The sequence below is a fragment of the Medicago sativa genome, chromosome 8 (assembly GCF_051527215.1).
Source record: "Medicago sativa cultivar Bolivia chromosome 8, Bolivia_mono, whole genome shotgun sequence".
Classification (NCBI taxonomy): domain Eukaryota; kingdom Viridiplantae; phylum Streptophyta; class Magnoliopsida; order Fabales; family Fabaceae; genus Medicago; species Medicago sativa.
In genome coordinates, this window is record NC_140756.1 from 65272696 (window position 1) to 65289979 (window position 17284).

The 17284-nt window shown below is 33.2% G+C and overlaps 1 long non-coding RNA gene across 2 annotated transcripts; it reads left to right on the forward strand.

Moving 5' to 3' along the window:
* The first annotated feature begins 9224 nt into the window (after positions 1-9224).
* LOC146900555 (uncharacterized) lies at positions 9225-16112 on the forward strand. 2 transcript variants are annotated; one of them, XR_015021051.1, is made up of 5 exons: positions 9225-9617; positions 10118-10197; positions 13867-13914; positions 14003-14198; positions 14343-16112. It is a non-coding gene; the product is annotated as an uncharacterized LOC146900555 (long non-coding RNA). The 2 variants fall into 2 exon arrangements; XR_015021050.1 differs by having other exon boundaries at positions 13867-14198.
* Positions 16113-17284: the final 1172 nt, after the last annotated feature.

Below are 17284 nucleotides of genomic sequence, written 5' to 3' on the forward strand. Positions count from 1 at the left end.
TAAGTTAAACTTCGTATACAATGATATCATGTTGGGTGTAGTGCAAGGGAAAGAGTTGAAAAATTGAAAAATGATATGATTGTGTAACTTGTGTACTTTAATTCTAGTCATCATTTAGCACGAGAATCATTGTTTTGGTGTTGGTATGTGTATTCGTGATTATAGAGGCCACTTTGTAAAAGCGAAGACAGCTTGGTTTGAAGGTGTATCTACTCCAATGGAAGCGGAAGCATGGGGACTCAAGGAGGCTATTCTTTGGCTTGGTGAAATGGGGATGTCAAATGTGTCAATTGAACTAGATTGCAAACTAGCGACCGAAGGCATTTTAGATAAATCCATAAACCAATCGGAGTTCGGCCAAATTGTAAGTGATTGTAGAATGTTCCTTTCCAACTATCCAAACTTTAAGATAAGTTTAGTTAGGAGACAAGCTAATTATGTTGCTCATCATTTAGCACGAGCATCAAAATTATATGCTAGTCACCATATCTTTGATTGTATTCCATCTTGTATCTCTCATATTTTGAGGAATGAAATAATATAACTTTGTTACTGTCAAAAAAAAAATAAAAAAAATTCTAGTCATCAGCATCATCTTCAATTTCTTCATCCGCTGGTACTCTGCGCATGTAGAGAACAATGTTACACATACAAATACAAACAATTAAATTAGACTATTTGAAAAATAAGGTTAGTGTTCCAATGGAATGCAAGTCAAAGCAGAATTCAATTAAAGAGTACAAATACGATATGACCAAAAAAATAAATTAGAATGCATGGAAACTGAATAATATACAAGCACTAATCAGTTTATATAGGGAGAGGGACTCTATTTTATTCACTCCTTCAACCTATAAATACTTATTTTGTTCTTTGACTATAATTATTAGAGCTTAGGATTTAGATGTCAAATATATTGATTTCCCTCCCTTTTGTTACTCCCTTAGGCTTTGTTTGCGAGTTCGGAGGGGAGGGGAGGGGAAGGGAAGGGTTTGAGGGGTGGAAAATATAAGGGAAAATAGAGAAATCTTTCAAAAATTTTAAAAGAGTGGTTTTTTAGAGAATGATAAATTAATGTATATGATTACTATATTTTTAATTTTAAAAATAATATAAAAACATCGATCAAATATGAAGATTTCATATAAACCCTCCAAAACCCCCTAAAACCCTCCTCCAATACAATTTTTTAGTTCCCCCAACTGAGGAGGGTTTAGTATTATGAAGAAAAAGTTAACCCTCCAAAGCCCTCCCCTCCCATTTTTCTCTATTTCTTCCACTTGCTCATTCATTTTTTCCCAAGCCTTCCCCTCACTTCCCCTCCAAACTCGCAAACAAAGCCTTAGTCTATTTTCTTCATTTGACTTCTTTTATTAATTTCCCCTTTTTCCTTGTTTTTTATTCAATCTTTGATCTCTTTTTTCGCTATACGATTGCCATCATACACATCTAACATTTTATGCATTGTTTTCATGTGGGATTCACATTAATATCGTGTCAACTGTAAACACAATATTGCAAAGTAGATTCATTAATTATTAATTATATTGTACATTCAATGTCATTTGTAAAAGAATGAAATTCTTACTTACAAAAATTACATGTCCTTGTGCCTTAACCAAAGGTAGTTGTCAGGCAATCTCAGTCATTGCTTGAGGAGCTATGATGCAAACTATGGTCATGACCTTCGAATGGTTTGAGATTGCGGCAGCAGGTGATTACCACAGCCCCGGTATTAATCCTACCTGAGTTATCTAAGCCTTTTCCTATCAAATGTGATGTTTCCGTAAGGGATTAGGGGCGGTGTTCACACAAGACCAAGACCAAATACCGATTGCTTATTTAACGTTAACCACAAAATTTATATGTAAGCTAATATATATCTTTCTTGTAAGCATGTTTATCAGCTAATGCACGCAATGTTCCTCTTGTAAGCATGTTTATCGGCCAATGCACGTAACGTGCCTCTAACGTGATTCATTTTCCTAAAGTTACAGATTTAACAAGTTAATTAAAATCGTACCAAATTGATCTATCAGAATTAGAAAGAAGTACACATATTTAACCTAACTAGTTCGTGCTAGCACGGGTGGAATTTTAATTGTAGATTTTTATGTTTTTCTTCAACCTAAATTATCCTATTAATTACCCTTTTTTTTTAAACTCTTTTTTCTTTATCCTAATAATTATTATTTTTCTTTTTAAAACTTCATTAAACAATTAAGGTCTGTGGCATTTTTAGATGTTCATTCCTTTTACCTAAATTCTCTCATGTTTTTTCATGGCCTTTATACTTTCTATCTAATTTTTTTTGGTGGCCAACATTAGTCCCTACTTAAATTTTATCAAATTTTTGGCCCCCAACGTTTTTTTCCGTTAGCAAAATAGGTCCTCATTGTTAATTGTTGCTGATTGAGCAAACGATGAAGCACACGTGGATGCCACATCTGACTTTTTTTGTTGGGTTAACTATGTTTTTAGTCCCTATAAAATTGAGGCATTTTAAGTTTAGTCCTTACTTAATTTTAATAGTTATTTTAGTCTTTACAAAAATAATATGCACTTAGTATTAGTCCATGCTCAATTCAAATTTGTTTAATTTATGCTTAAACACTTAAGTTTTTTAACAATTTTTTGTAGACGTGTTAAGAACATTACTAAAAGTTCCTCCGCAAAAAATTATCGCAAAATTTGATTTATATGTCCAGATTTTATTACTTTTATCTTTAACTTTTATCGTTTTCAAAAATTCATATTTAATTTGTTTCATGTTAAAAAATTCTAGATTTTAGTAATTGAACATTTCATAGTGTTCTAAACTTGTCTCAAAAACCGTTCAAAAATTTAAGACTTCAAGGATAATTAAACAAACTTTGTTTTAGCAGGGACTAAAATTAAAAGTAATTTTTTTTTTGTAGGGACTAAAAAACCTACTAAAACTAGTTATGATAGTATATTCATCATGAAAAGATATTTTTGACTAATAATTATTCCAAAAAAAAAAACTATCAATTCGGCAACAAAACCACTCATGCCCGACAATGCAAGAGAAGTCATCGATAAGATAGTGAAAATCGTGAATATTTTTGGCATTGTGATAGCCATTCCGCCCATTTCGTCAAGATAAAGAAGACATAGTCTATCAAAACTAGTTCCTGCCAAGAAAAAAATGGCAGTGCCAATAAATCCATGAGATATTATTTGTAAAACGGCTCTGTTGAGCCAGTATCACTTATAGAACCAATTCCTAGAATTATGAAACCCATATGAGATACCGACGAATAAGCTATTCTTTTTTTTAAAATACGTTGACCAAAAGATGTTGAAGCGGCATAGATTATTTGAATAGAACCTAATATCATTAACCATGGGCAAAATATTAAATGAGCGTGGCAAAATAATTCCATATTAATTCAAACCAACCCATATGCTCCCATTTCATGCAAAACTAGTGGCAGTATAAAAGATGGCTACAGATCAAACAAAAAGTAATGCTTAATTCAATTCTACAAAACAAGATTGTATTGTGAGGGATGTCTCGTACTTATAAATACCTTTTCAAGTTATAGTTTAGTCCTTACTTAATTTTAATAGGTTTTTTAGTCCCTACAAAAAAAAATTACTTCTAATTTTAGTCCCTGCTAAAACAAAGTTTGTTTAATTATCCTTAAACTCTTAAATTTTTGAACGATTTTTTTGAGACAAGTTTAGAACACTATGAAAGGTTCAATTACTAAAATTTAATTTTTTTTTAACATGAAACGAATTAAATATGAATTTTTGAAAACGATAAAAGTTAAAGAGAAAAGTAATAAAATCTGGACATATAAATCAAATTTTGCGATAATTTTTTGCGGAGAAACTTTTAGTAATGTTCTTAACACGTCTACAAAAAATTGTTAAAAAACTTAAGAGTTTAAGCATAAAGTAAAAAAATTTGAATTGACCTGGGACTAATACTGAATGCATAGTATTTTTGTAAGGACTAAAACAACTATTAAAATTAAGTAAGGACTAAACTTAAAATGCCTCGATTTTATAGAGACTAAAAACATATTTAACCCAACAAAAAAAGTCAGATGTGGCATACACGTATGCTTCACCGTTTGCTCAATCAGCAACAATTAACAGCGAGGACCTATTTTGCTAACGGAAAAAAACGTTGTGGACCAAAAATTTAATAAAATTTAAGTAGGGACTAATGTTGAAAACGCGCCTATTTATAGGGACCTAAAACATAATTAACCCTTAAAATTAATTCATATAATCTTGAAAATAGATGATTGTTTTATTTTGTGCACACAAAATATATAATTTGTTGTAATTTTTTTAATTACTCTAAACAAATGTTAAATTTTTGTGTCAACATGATCTATAGTTACTTAGATATTATGTGCTTTGATTTCTACACGACTAAAGTACTTTTTTATGTGTTTGCGTAAGATGCAATATTTTTGTGACAAACACACTCAAATGTGTGTTTTGTATGTGCATCTAACTTTTTATATGCATAAGCAGATTATACGTTTTATATAAAAAAAAAACTTTACATTTAGTTCGAGAGATTAATCAGATCCATTTAAGCAAACATGTGTTGTAGTTTTGCAACAAAACATTCTAGAAATCATAATAAATTTTTCAAAAAAATACATTCAGGATCAAATCGACAACTCTAACTTTATGATTAAAATATGAATAATGCTTAGGCATGACAATGGGGCGGGGTGGGGACGGGTTTTACATTCCCCATCTCCATACCCGATTCTCATATACTTACCCATTACCCTACCCATACCCAACGGGGATGAGAAATTGAACCCCATCTCCGTCCCCGACGGGTTCGGGTATCCCCGCCACATCCCCGTCCCCGCATTAAATATTTTTTTAATAAAAGATAGAAGTTTTTTTGCAACCCATAGAGAATTTTTTTAATGCATTATCCAGTAATATGCTCACTTTAACATTTGTTAAATTGATTAATTTAGTTGGACCTTTAAATATCAATGGTAGTTTTTATAACACGACAATTATCAAACAAAATAAACATGGCATATCAACATAAAGTAATTTTTAGCATTCGGGATGAGTTTGGGTAAGGGTTCGGGGTGGGTACCTATATACCCGTTACCCATCCCATACCCGTGTTTTCAAATCGGGGAAAACCCAAACCCATACCCAAACCCAGTCAAAACGGAAAAAAACCCATCAAATTGGGTTTGGTTCGGGCGGGTAACCACGGGTATGGGTTTTGTTGCCATGCCTAATAATGCTATATCTATTACATACTTTTCAACATCTCTTTTACATTTTAAAACTCATGAGTCCTAATGTAATATGGACTCCACCAAATTAAATGAGACTCGCATGATCTGGTAGAATTTGTAGGATTTTTGTGAGTTTTAACCGATTAAAACCGTGTGTTGAAACATGAAACATATGTTTAAGAGAGTGTATGAAGCACCGCCTTTACATATTTTAATACTCTACATATGGTTCTCTCTCATCACGTATTTTTAAATATTCCATAATTAATTGTTTTACTTTTAACTTCATTATTTTTTTACTCTCATTCGGTTTTGCAAATAAAAATTTATTTTGTAAAAATATAACTCAAAAATGCACATTGAACTTTAAATTACATTATTTTCATAAAGTTGATGTTGATTTACATGATTTGGTAAAATTTGTAAGATTTATGTGTGTTTTAACCGATTAAAACATTATGTTGAAACTTGAAACCATGTTTAAGAGAGTGTATGAAGCACTACTCTTAAAATATATTTTAATATTCTACATATGGTTCCCTCTCATCACATATTTTTAAATATTCTATAATTAATTTTTTTACATTTATCTTCCTTATGATTTTACTCTCATTCGGTTTTGCGAATAGAAATTTATTTCGTAAAAGTATAACTCAAAAATGCAAATGAATGAATTGAACTTTAAATTATATTACTTTCATAAAGTAGATGTTGTTTTTTACACAATAAAAAGTTACTTTTAAAAAAAATTGATGTAGTCTTTTATAAAATATTTTTTTTCTTAAAATTGATTCTACAAAATACAATTTCTCTTATGGAAGAAATTTTTTGTTATGCAAATCTCAGATTCGATATTTTTAAAAAATATATTTAAATAAAACTAAAATTTAAGCTTTACAAAAAAAAACTGCTTGTTTAAATTTTGAATTTAAATTTCACATATATTTTTCTAAATTGAGTTATGTAAAACACAACATCATGTTTTTTTGAAAGCAACTTGTAATTATCAACTCAATTTTGAGTTTTTAAGAACTTGTAAAGTTTTTACGTTTTGGGTTAGAAGCGGGTTTTGCTTTTTTTGTTTTAACCGTTTTGATTAAGATTTTTTTTTTTTTTAAGAATGATTTAGATTATTAAATAAAATGAAAGCAGAAATAAAAAATTATATGAATTCACTATTCAAAAAAAACTATTCAAAAAAACTATTCACAGTATCTTTGGATTCATCCATACAATATCACCATTACAATTAAAATCAAGAATATTAAAATTCAATTCCACCTGTCACTGTTACATATTTGAATATTTCATGAATACTAAAATTCAGTTTCATATATACTATCACTAATATTCCATGGAACTGTGATTGGTCACTCAGTAGTCACTAGAAACAATCATAGCAAACTCGGTAGGAATGATAATTAACTCGGTATGAATGATAATTGACTCGGTGGATGACTCATGTACAATGGCTAACTTAGTTTCGGTGGAAACCACACGGGCGTATCCATCGTCCTTCATGTTGAACAACGTATACAAAGACGTAAAGAATGTGTTAAGCTTCGGAATGAGGGAGCTCATGGCAAAGACGATAATGAACCAAATAGAGACAACAACCGTTGCAAATCATTTGTAACCCTTCTTCAAAGTAAGGACTGAAAAGAGGGCATCAAGCATCCCCACAATAATCATGAAACCCATGCTGGAACGTGTTGAACCCTCTTTGCTCCAAACTACGACGACATTGAAGAACATGCAAAACACGTTGATTCTCATTTGAAGTAGTGCAAGTCTGACAGGTTGATCTTCAATGAATGAGTCATGTTTATATATCTCTTGTAGAAGCTAAATTTTTTTTTTGTAAGCATGTTTATCGGCCAATGCACGCAATGTGTCTTTTCCTAAATTTACAAATTTAACAAGTTAATTAAAATCGTACCAAATTGATCTATCAGAATTAGAATGAAGTACACAGATTTAACCTAACTATTCGTAGCACGGGTGAAATTTTAATTGTAGATCAAATGTTTATGTTTTTCTTCAACATAAATTACCCTATTAATTACTTTTTTTTGAAAAACTATTTTTTTTGGTGTGTTTGTTTCAAGTTATATTTGTTGATTCCTAGAAATAAAATGATAGAAATATATATGCCTATGTTTGTTACAAGTTTACTAATTTTTTTTTTCCTGGATACAAAATATTCCTATGAATAGAAAAAATTTCGCAAAGAAAATGGTGGGAATAAAGTTCCCATGGCGATGAGAATAAATTCATATGTAGTTACCTATTATAATCACTATTTTTATGGTTCCTATGAATATTACAAAGTTAACCAACCATGTTTTTTCTAAATACCTTGGAATAAAATTCCCATCTTTATATTTCAAGGAATGTTATTAATTCCTAAGAATAAATTTGGTAAACTTGAAACAAACACACCGTCCTAATAATTATTATTTTTCTTTTTAAAACCTCATTAAAAAATTAAGGTATGTGGCATTTTTATAGTGGTAGTTTGGAATGTGCCATTGTTACATTAAAATCTGGTAGATGTTGTTCATTCCTTTTACCTAAATAATGAATCTTGTTTATTAATTTTGTTACGTCTGCAGCAATTTAACCTAATTTTTTCCCGCTCATTTGCTTTATTAGGTTTGCAATTATTTAACCTAACAAATTCCATCTAAAAAAAATGCATCGCACCAATTTCATTCTATCCTCTTGCCTTTTTTTTTCTACACTTATCCTTATTTATTAATTTTGTTACGCCTGCAGCAATTTAACCTAATTTTTTCTTATTTATTAATTTTGTTACGTCTGCAGCAACTTAACCTAATTTTTTCCCAATCATTTGTTTTATTAGGTTTGCAATTATTTAACCTAACAAATTCCATCTAAAAACCTTATTTATTAATTTTGTTACATCTGCAGCAATTTAACATAATTTTTTTCCGCTCATTTGCTTTATTAGGTTTACAATTATTTAACCTAACAAATTTCATCTAAAAAAATGCATCGCACCAATTTCATTCATATCCTCTTGCCTTTTTTTAAATTTTATTAGATCTGCAGCAACTTAACCTAATAATTTCCCTCTAAAATGATGTATTAGGTTAGCAGCAGTTTAACCTAACAAATTCCATCTAAAATGCAGCGCATCAATTTAACCTAACAAATTCCCTCTAAAATGCAGTAATCCCTAATATTTCTGCTCGCTTTTCATTCCTATCATGTTTTGTCATCGTTTGCATATATATATTGTTTCTGTAGACTTTTTTTTTTACAATAATTAATGTTAATATTTCTGAAGTCCAATAACTTTAAACCAAATATTCTCATACTTCTTTATTTTCATACGTCTTTGAAATTTTATTTATGACAAAGTATTATACCTTTTAACATATTATTTTATTTATGATGCAGGCTATGAATATTATTTTCTACCACTATAAGCCAAGTATTGATAGCTTATTTAGGTGCGAAACTAAAGTCAATATTTGTTGGTTAAAGGATTTTAACCATTAATATGTTATGTTGTTTAATGAATTTTATTTATGAATTAAATTATTTCAACCTAATATATTTATGTTTGCCCGAACACAAAAATTTGCTTATAATAATTAGGCTAAAGTGCACTTTTCCCCCTTTAACTTTCAAAAACTTGCAATTTTGGCCCCCTAAGTATGAAAACTACAATTTTGGCCCCTTAAGTTTTAGCCCCATTACAAATTTGGTCGTTTTTGCCAATTTTGACCGGTCAACGCATACGTGGCACGCCACGTGTGTAATTATTTAATTAAAAAATTAAAAAAAACATATAATCATTTTTTAAATTAAATAAATGAAAAATGAAATTAAAAAATTAAAAAAATACATTAAAAATTCATTTCTCTCTCTCTCTCTCTCTCTCTCTCTCTCTCTCTCTCTCTCTCTCGTACATTAACAACAGAAGAAGCTTTCTCTTCTTCTCCGAAAACACACAACCGTCCACCATTCCAGGCGATGTGCCGCCCTACTCCGGCCTCCGTTGGCTAAAAAAATATCACCATTGAACTCATCTCTTCTCCCTCTTCAAAACCCCTCAATTTATTTCATGATCAGAGAACTTTCGCCGACGACCACCGTGCCGGTAATCGCCACAACCGCGACGGAAAACTTCTCAGTCACGGTAAGCAACTTTAGTTGCTGTGAATATTCATTTGTTTTCTTCCATTTTCATCCCTTAACTCTTTCCTTTTGGTTTGATACCGTTGGAATTGAGAAACACTCAAAGCATCACTACGGAGTCCTTTTGTTGCCGTGTCGATGTAATTGGAGTTGTCATTGTTGTTGTCTCATTTCCTTGTTGACGTAAGTTGGTTCTTACTCATTTTGCTTACCAAATTGTTTTCCTCTAATTTTATCAAAACCAAATTTTACACTCTTTCACAATCGATTCTACACCTTCGTTTTTCTTCTTTGATTGCTGCTGGTTCGGATTTCTTCTATGAATCCGTCGTCAGCTTGTGGTTTGGATTTAACCGGCTTAATTTGTGTGTTGTGGCTGTCCTTGAATGAATTCGAAAAAAGCTGATTTGGTTTTGTATATGATGATTTTCGAAATTGATTATTGTGAGAAAAAAATGGTGTTTGTGTTCATGTGAGTTCATGTTGTTGCTGTTCTAAAAAATAAATCTGCCCATGGTTGAAAAGAATTTGTGCTTGTTCATAAAAATAAATCATGATAACGCCTCGGCAATTCAAGATCCATGGGCAGATTATTGCAGTGGCAGGAGTTTACTGTCTACAGTGTGGACATGTTTGGGTTCTAACAATATCACCCTTATAACTTGTCTAATTACTGTCTACAGAGGATGATCTTGTCTGCAGTGGAGGCATTGTTGAATAAGAAGGAGGAGGTGTCACCGGCGGTGGTGGTCGGAGAGTGACGGTGGGTGTTTTGAGAGGAAGAGATGAAGAAGAAGAAAAAATAAAAAATTGAGGGATTTGATTTTTTTTTTTCCTGATTTTTTAAATTTTTTTAATTTCATTTTTCATTTATTTAATTTAAAAAATGATTATATGGTTTTTTTTAATTTTTTAATTAAATAATTACACACGTGGCGTGCCACATAGGCGTTGACCGGTCAAAATTGGCAAAGGACCAAATTTGCAATGGGGCTAAAACTTAGGGGGCCAAAATTGTAGTTTTCATACTTAGGGGGCAAAAATTGCAAGTTTTTGAAAGTTAAGGGGGGAAAAGTGCACTTTAGCCTAATAATTAACCCGGGCAACGCCGGGTATTTAGACTAGTATATTAAAAAATAGGGAAAATTACACTCACCTCCCTTGAGGTCTTCTTAAATAACACTAACCTCCCCTCTAATTTTAAACTAAACACTAACCTCCCTTCTATTGTAACACTGTTAGCTTTCCGTTAGACATAGGACAAGAATTTTAGAGATTAGCTACCAATTTTGCTACCACTACCTGGGGTGGTTAACTCACTGATAATTAAAACACTACAAGAATGTTATTAGAGATTGATAACGTTTCCCTCAATCGATCACACTATGTTCATCAAACCTTACTACTAAACCTAATTTTTTTTGTATATATCCTTAATTAAACAGTTTTCAAACGTCGATTGAAATCAATTCACATTGATTTCACACCTTCCTTCAATTCACACCCTCTTCTTCTTCTAAGATTTCCAATTAGCAAATTTCTCTTGATTTTACATATGCAGCCTTGATTTCAACAATATATGCTACTAATGAGTTCATATTTTCAATCGATTTCTGCACTTACTTATTCTTCATCCTCTTGAATTTGGTTTATCTAGTTTTTTAACCTAGAATTTCAGTTTCTATCAATTCACTTCCTTCTCCAATTCTGCAAAAGCAACATTAAGCAATTCATCCAACTTTATTATGCTGATGTGAATTAAAATCACTTCCTTCATCCAAAAATTGAATATTTATTATGTTTAGACATCAAACTTCACGCCTCAAAAGTTAAGGTTTTATCTCAGGTCTTTCCATTTAGCCTTTTTTTTTTTCACTAGATAGAAGATAATCATTGTTATTACTTTTCCATATTTTTTTTTAAATATTTCCTTTAATCCTTCCATTAATCCATTTTTCACTAAATAGTATAAAGCATGTGTGAGTATAAAGAAGTTCGTTGAAGCAAAGATGAATGGTAGGGGGAGTAGTTTTTTCGGCAGAGAAAGAACCTTACTTAACAGAGAACTAACGGTGTTCCATCATAGGGGAGGTGTTTGTAGATTTAAATAAAAATTAAGGGAGGTAAGTGTTTAGTTAAAAACTAGAGGGGATGTTAGTGTTATTTAAGAAGACCTCAAGGGAGGTAAGTGTAATTTGCCCTAAAAAATAAAAACGTTTTTTAATCTCTCATTCCTATAATCTCTCTCCCTCTCTCTTGATCTTCATCTTCTCCCACTCTCTCCCTCTGATCTTCATCTTCTCCCTCTGCTTCTCTTCACCCCTCCTTTAGCCAAAACTCCTTGAAGCCCACTTAGTGGCACGCGAGGTTCCAACCGGAACCGACCTCACCGCCGCCGTACCATCCACAAACCACCGTCAAACACCAACGAACAAAACACTCAACAACCAACATTTTTTACTCACAACCCAGATTCGAATGAAGAAGGGGAAAAATTCGAAACCCTAAAATTGCAAATGGATATTCATACACGCACAATCCATATGTGTGTTTAGGTTTATGGAAGATGAAGAAGGAGAAAAATTCGAAACCCTAAAATTCGAAATGGTTTTTTTTTTTCTATTGATTTTTCTTGTAAAACATTGAATGAGTTTATATTTAGGTTTCTGGAAAATTAAGAAAAATGGTGAATGTGTTTATGAAGAAAAGTGTTTTTAATCTTTGTTCAGGAGATGAGAATGACAATTTGTGTTTCCTCAAAAAAAAAAAAAAAATTCTTTTTCAACTTTAAATCGAATTTGTTTCTCAGAAACTTCATATCTTAATGTTTAAATTGGGGTTTCAATTGATTGGAGAGTTTCAATTTAATTTGGGGTTTTATATTGAAGAAGAATAAGAAAGAGAGGGTTTGAGATGGGTTGGGTTGGAACAAGAACATATGAAATAAAGAAAGAGATGAAGAGGGAGATGAACAAGGGTTAATTTCCCGTAAAAGATGAAGAGGGTTTGCTGTTTTGTGTTTTTTATTTTTTATTTTTCTACTTGTGAGTAATAACATCTTTTAAAAAAGTTAACTCTAATCACATAAACTGATGATGCATCAATACACCAATTTGAACCGGTGCACAAGATACAAATCCATGGAAAATATCTCCTATTTAGGAGTTTTTTTTTATTTTTTTTTTATTTTTATCATTAGTTAATTCATAATATCTTTTAAAATTTGACATGGTATGATAGGTATTTGATTTTGATCTGTTTAGAAATAGTTTTCTTGTTTCCTCTTATAAAGATTATAATATATCATTTGTATGTGTTGTAGGATGAAACAGTGTTAACTGGTTCAATTAAGATCTTAGTGAAATAAATTTTACTTGAGTTTTAAGACTTTTCAGTTGAGTGCAAATAATACAATCTATTATAATGAGGTCCTTGATTCCGTTTACAATAGAAGTTACAATATTACTCTTAACAACAAATTTATTGTAGTCCAAAGTTTATTAATCCTTAAACATATTACACCTGTGATGCCTCTTTGGACACACTCCATGGTTCACAAAGATATTATTGAACCTTACAGTTTTAGCGCTCAGCTCCACAAATGCATCTAACATCTCAACATGATCCTATTTGTTAAGGAGGTAAACAATGCAAGTGTTGTTGTATTGAGTCTCAACATAAACAAAGTCGTGAGCCCAAAAATATGAAAAAACCTATCATTGCAAGTTTGCAAGGCCAACAAGGAGAATGAAGCCAACTTTGATGAGCTGAACCCTAGCTCTACCGAGCTGAATCTGCTCCAACAAGAGAATTTGGTCCCTCTTGTCCATTGTGTTTGAACTTATTATGCTTTGTGTGCTAACTGCTGAGTTATGAATGGCGAACCTATCTTGTGAATTGTACACAATTTTGGTATGGTAGGGCTTGTGGTCGGGTTGGGTTTAGTCTTGTCCAGTCATATCGGTACATAAACTTCATTGGCCGTTCTTATAAATTTTATGCATTTGAAATACCTCCATTTCATAGGTAGTTCTCGACTTGAACAAACCAACATAGTGGGAGAAACCCCTGTCATCTCATATGGGCTTCATTTCTACGGTTTGCACAACTACGTCTTTTAGTTCGCTCCCAATGGTGGCAATGTGCTCTTCAGTATCCTTGAAGATATCAATTCTGATATTCTCCAAATTAGTCATGTGAATGTGGTATTAAGGAGAACATCAGACGAACTCAATTTTTTAAACAGAAATAAACATCAATTCAGTCCCTAAACTATCACTCACTTTCGAATTTAGTCTCTAAATTATATAAATATAATTAGTTTTAAAGTATATGAAATCTATCAGTTTAGTCCCTAAAGTATCTTATAATTTGGGACGTAGGGAGTAACTGATTTTGTTTCTATTCTTCTATTTGGGGTGCTAATCGGCAGGTGTTTGATGAAGCTGATATTCTTCTCTGCGGGAGCTTCTAGAATAAAGTAATCCTCCTGATTAACTTGCTTCACTATAATGAAAACCTCTCGTCTCAATAAAGAACATCAGTATCTGATAAATTTCCAACTGCAGCCATCCGAGACGACGAGGATGATGATAACAATGAGGATATTCTCAATATTAATAACGAAGCTGAATCTTTCAACAAAAGAAGTAGTGATTGGAGGAGAGTTAGGAAACATTTGAACGTTTGCAGCTACACTTCCAATGAATGGAAAGAAAATAACTGGTGCATTTGTTGAAACACATGTTTCCTGATGCTGAGTTGGTTAGTGGAAGGAAACCATCTTCATTGTCACAATATATCATATATGCACAACATCTTTGATCTTATGCAATTTAGGCTCTACTGTAAAATCATGTCGTTATACATTTGTGATTTCATTTGTTGTTGTTTCTTTTCAATTTTCAGATTGAAGCAAAGATGGATAGAAGTGACAGTTGATAGACAGGTGAAGGAACTCACAAGGACTGTGAATCAGAGTTTAAAACGATTCATGTTAGTGCACAAAAACCATAACGGAGTTGTGAGCAAAAGGAGTAGAGGGTTTCTGCTTAGTCAAAGAATGTTCCTGCCAATAGGTGAATATATCACTCAAAATCTTAGGTGTCACTCTCCATATGAATTCATTGTTCTTGTAATTCGTACACACCAACCATATTAAGTTATTAACTCTTCAAATAACAAATAATTTCCGTTTATGAATCGATCTTCAAATAACAACCTTGTGGTTGCACCAATAATATGGCTTTTTCGAAATAATATTTGCTATAATTCGTCGTGAATTCTCTCCTCTGCTACTGGTACCTCCTAATGAAGCTTGACAAGATAAGGATTATATATATACTCTTAATTAAGGCCCGAGGTGTGAGACATAGCACAAAACGATAGTTACCATTCAATCAACAACACACAACATCTCCTTTTTCTTTTGAAGAGAAAAAGGGAGAAAGATAGAACTGTGACCAGCATCATCATCTGTGGTGATGGTGGAGGCATCATCATTCATATCTCATCAACCAATCGTCGAAGCTAAAGAATACGGAACCAGCCATAGAAGCAATCTCTCTTGTAAGGATCAAGATAAAACAAATTGAAATTTACATGATAGGTTGCATTGAGAAATTTTCAGAACTTGAGCATGGCAGGAACCAAATGACCTGAATGGTTATCAAGAGAAACGGTAAGCTTTTCCAAGCGCAAAAATCTTGAGCTAACAAATGTAGTTGTGGTGTTATTTTTTCAATTAACCAAAACAATATGAAAAAATCAAATGTCTGCTGTGGTTGATGCTTTTTTCAATTAACCGACTATTGTTATTTCGTAATGTTAAATTTTAGTATACTATAGATGCTTTTTTCTTTTTACGATTAGGGAAAAAAAAAGCTATTAAGGAATAAACAGGGTTACGGGATTTTAAACCTTCACTCCCACTCTCGAACCTTTACCCTCATATCCAAAAAATTGCAGCCACCATGTAGATCTAAGTGTTTGGTGGTGTGACGGGATACTTCAACAGTTTCTCCACATCACCGGAGTCCTGTGCATATCTGTTGTCGGTGGCTACGGCGGCGTCTGCTTGGTTGCCGGTTCAGATCTGCGGTGGCTTTTTTCATATCTTCAATGTTCAATCTCTTTTCCTTTTCTCCCTTTTCATCCTAGCTCTTGTGTTCAGTTCAGTCATCCTTTTGTTTTTCGACGTCACGTTGGTCTTGTGTGGTGGTGAGAAGACAGCCGGCGACCTCTTGCGGCTGCACCACCTTCATCCACCTCCTATGAGGGTCTCGCTGCTGTGTCGAGACCTCTCTCTGTTGCTGTTCACGCTTTTTTGGTGGTTGTGGTGTTGGTGTTACTGTTCACGGTTTATGAAGTGGTGGTGGTTCAGATGGAATTTTGGTATGGTGGTGGTGGTGCGGTTCAACGGTTGTGGTTTTGTGGTTGTGAAGAGGTGGTGATGTTCAGCGTTTTTGGGTTGTTGGGTGCTGCTAGCCGAGTTTAGAGGTGGTGAGGGTGTTATGGCAGTGATGTGGTGAAGGCTTGGTGGGAGGCTTTTGTAGGAAGATGCTGCAGTGGTGTGTCGCGTGGACCGGTTGGAGGTGGATGTGTGGTTTGATGGTTGTTTACTCCGATGGACGCTTTCCCATTTGTTACTGGCGGCCGACTATATACGATCTGGATAGATGTTTTTGTTTTCTGCAGGTTTCTTGGTGAGGCGGTTTGGCAGGGTAGTTTTATGCTGGTGGTGGTGGTTCAGTTGAGATTATGGTGGTGGTGGTGGTGGTTTCGGTTGAGATGGTGGTGGCTTGGTGGGAGGCTTTTGTAGGGAGATGCTGCAGTGGTGTGTCGCGTGGACCGGTTGGAGGTGGATGTGTGGTTTGATGGTTGTTTACCCCGATGGACGCCTTCCCATTTGTTACCGGCGGCCGACTATATACGATCTGGATATATGTTTTTGTTGTTGCAGGTGTCTTGGCGAGGCGGTTTGGCGGGGTAGTTTTATGCTGGTGGTGGTGGTTCAGTTGAGATTATGGTGGTGGTGGTGGTGGTTTCGGTTGAGATGGTGGTGGTGGTGGTGGTTCGGTTTGCGTGGGTGTAGGTAGGGGTTGTCTTGGTGTTGTTTGGATGGGTGGTCATGGATCTGGTGTCGAAACGCAATGCGGATGGGAGCTTTATCAAGGTGTGGTTGGGGTCGCTTAGTTAGGAGGTGGAGGTTGTTTAGGTGGTGGCATCTTTTTTAGGTGTCGTTATGTTGTAACAGATGTTAGGTGATTCATCTTTTTAGCACAACTTGTGCAGGGTGAATCACTCTGATTTTGAGTAATATATTCCATTTTGATTTGTTAAAAAAAAAAAAAAATTTAGTATACTATATGTTATATTTCACTAGTCCTCCCTTAAAAAGAATGTTGTATTCATTAGTCCATTTAGTCAAATAATAAAAATTCACTGGTTCAAATAGTTTTTATTCTTCAATGTTTTTAGATTAAATACATTTTTAGCTGTTGTATAAATTTTGTTCAGCTTTAGTCCTATCTTCAATTGTTAGGCCGGATGCCATGATCGGGGTTCAAATCCCACTACCTCCACTTGTGTGTGTGAGTTTATAATAGCTTTACCATTTCGTATATCTACCAAAAAAAAATCACTCACATTTTTAGTTAACCCTAAATTTTTTAGCCACTTGAAGAAATAATAAACATTCATTGTATTTTTTGACGGTCCGTACCTGACAATGATAAATTAATACTAATACTTCTAGGAATTTGTTTTAATAAAACAATACGAAAATTACCTTCCTTCAAAAAAAAAAAAAATACGAAAATTACCTCTAAATATTAGAGAGGTCAAATTTG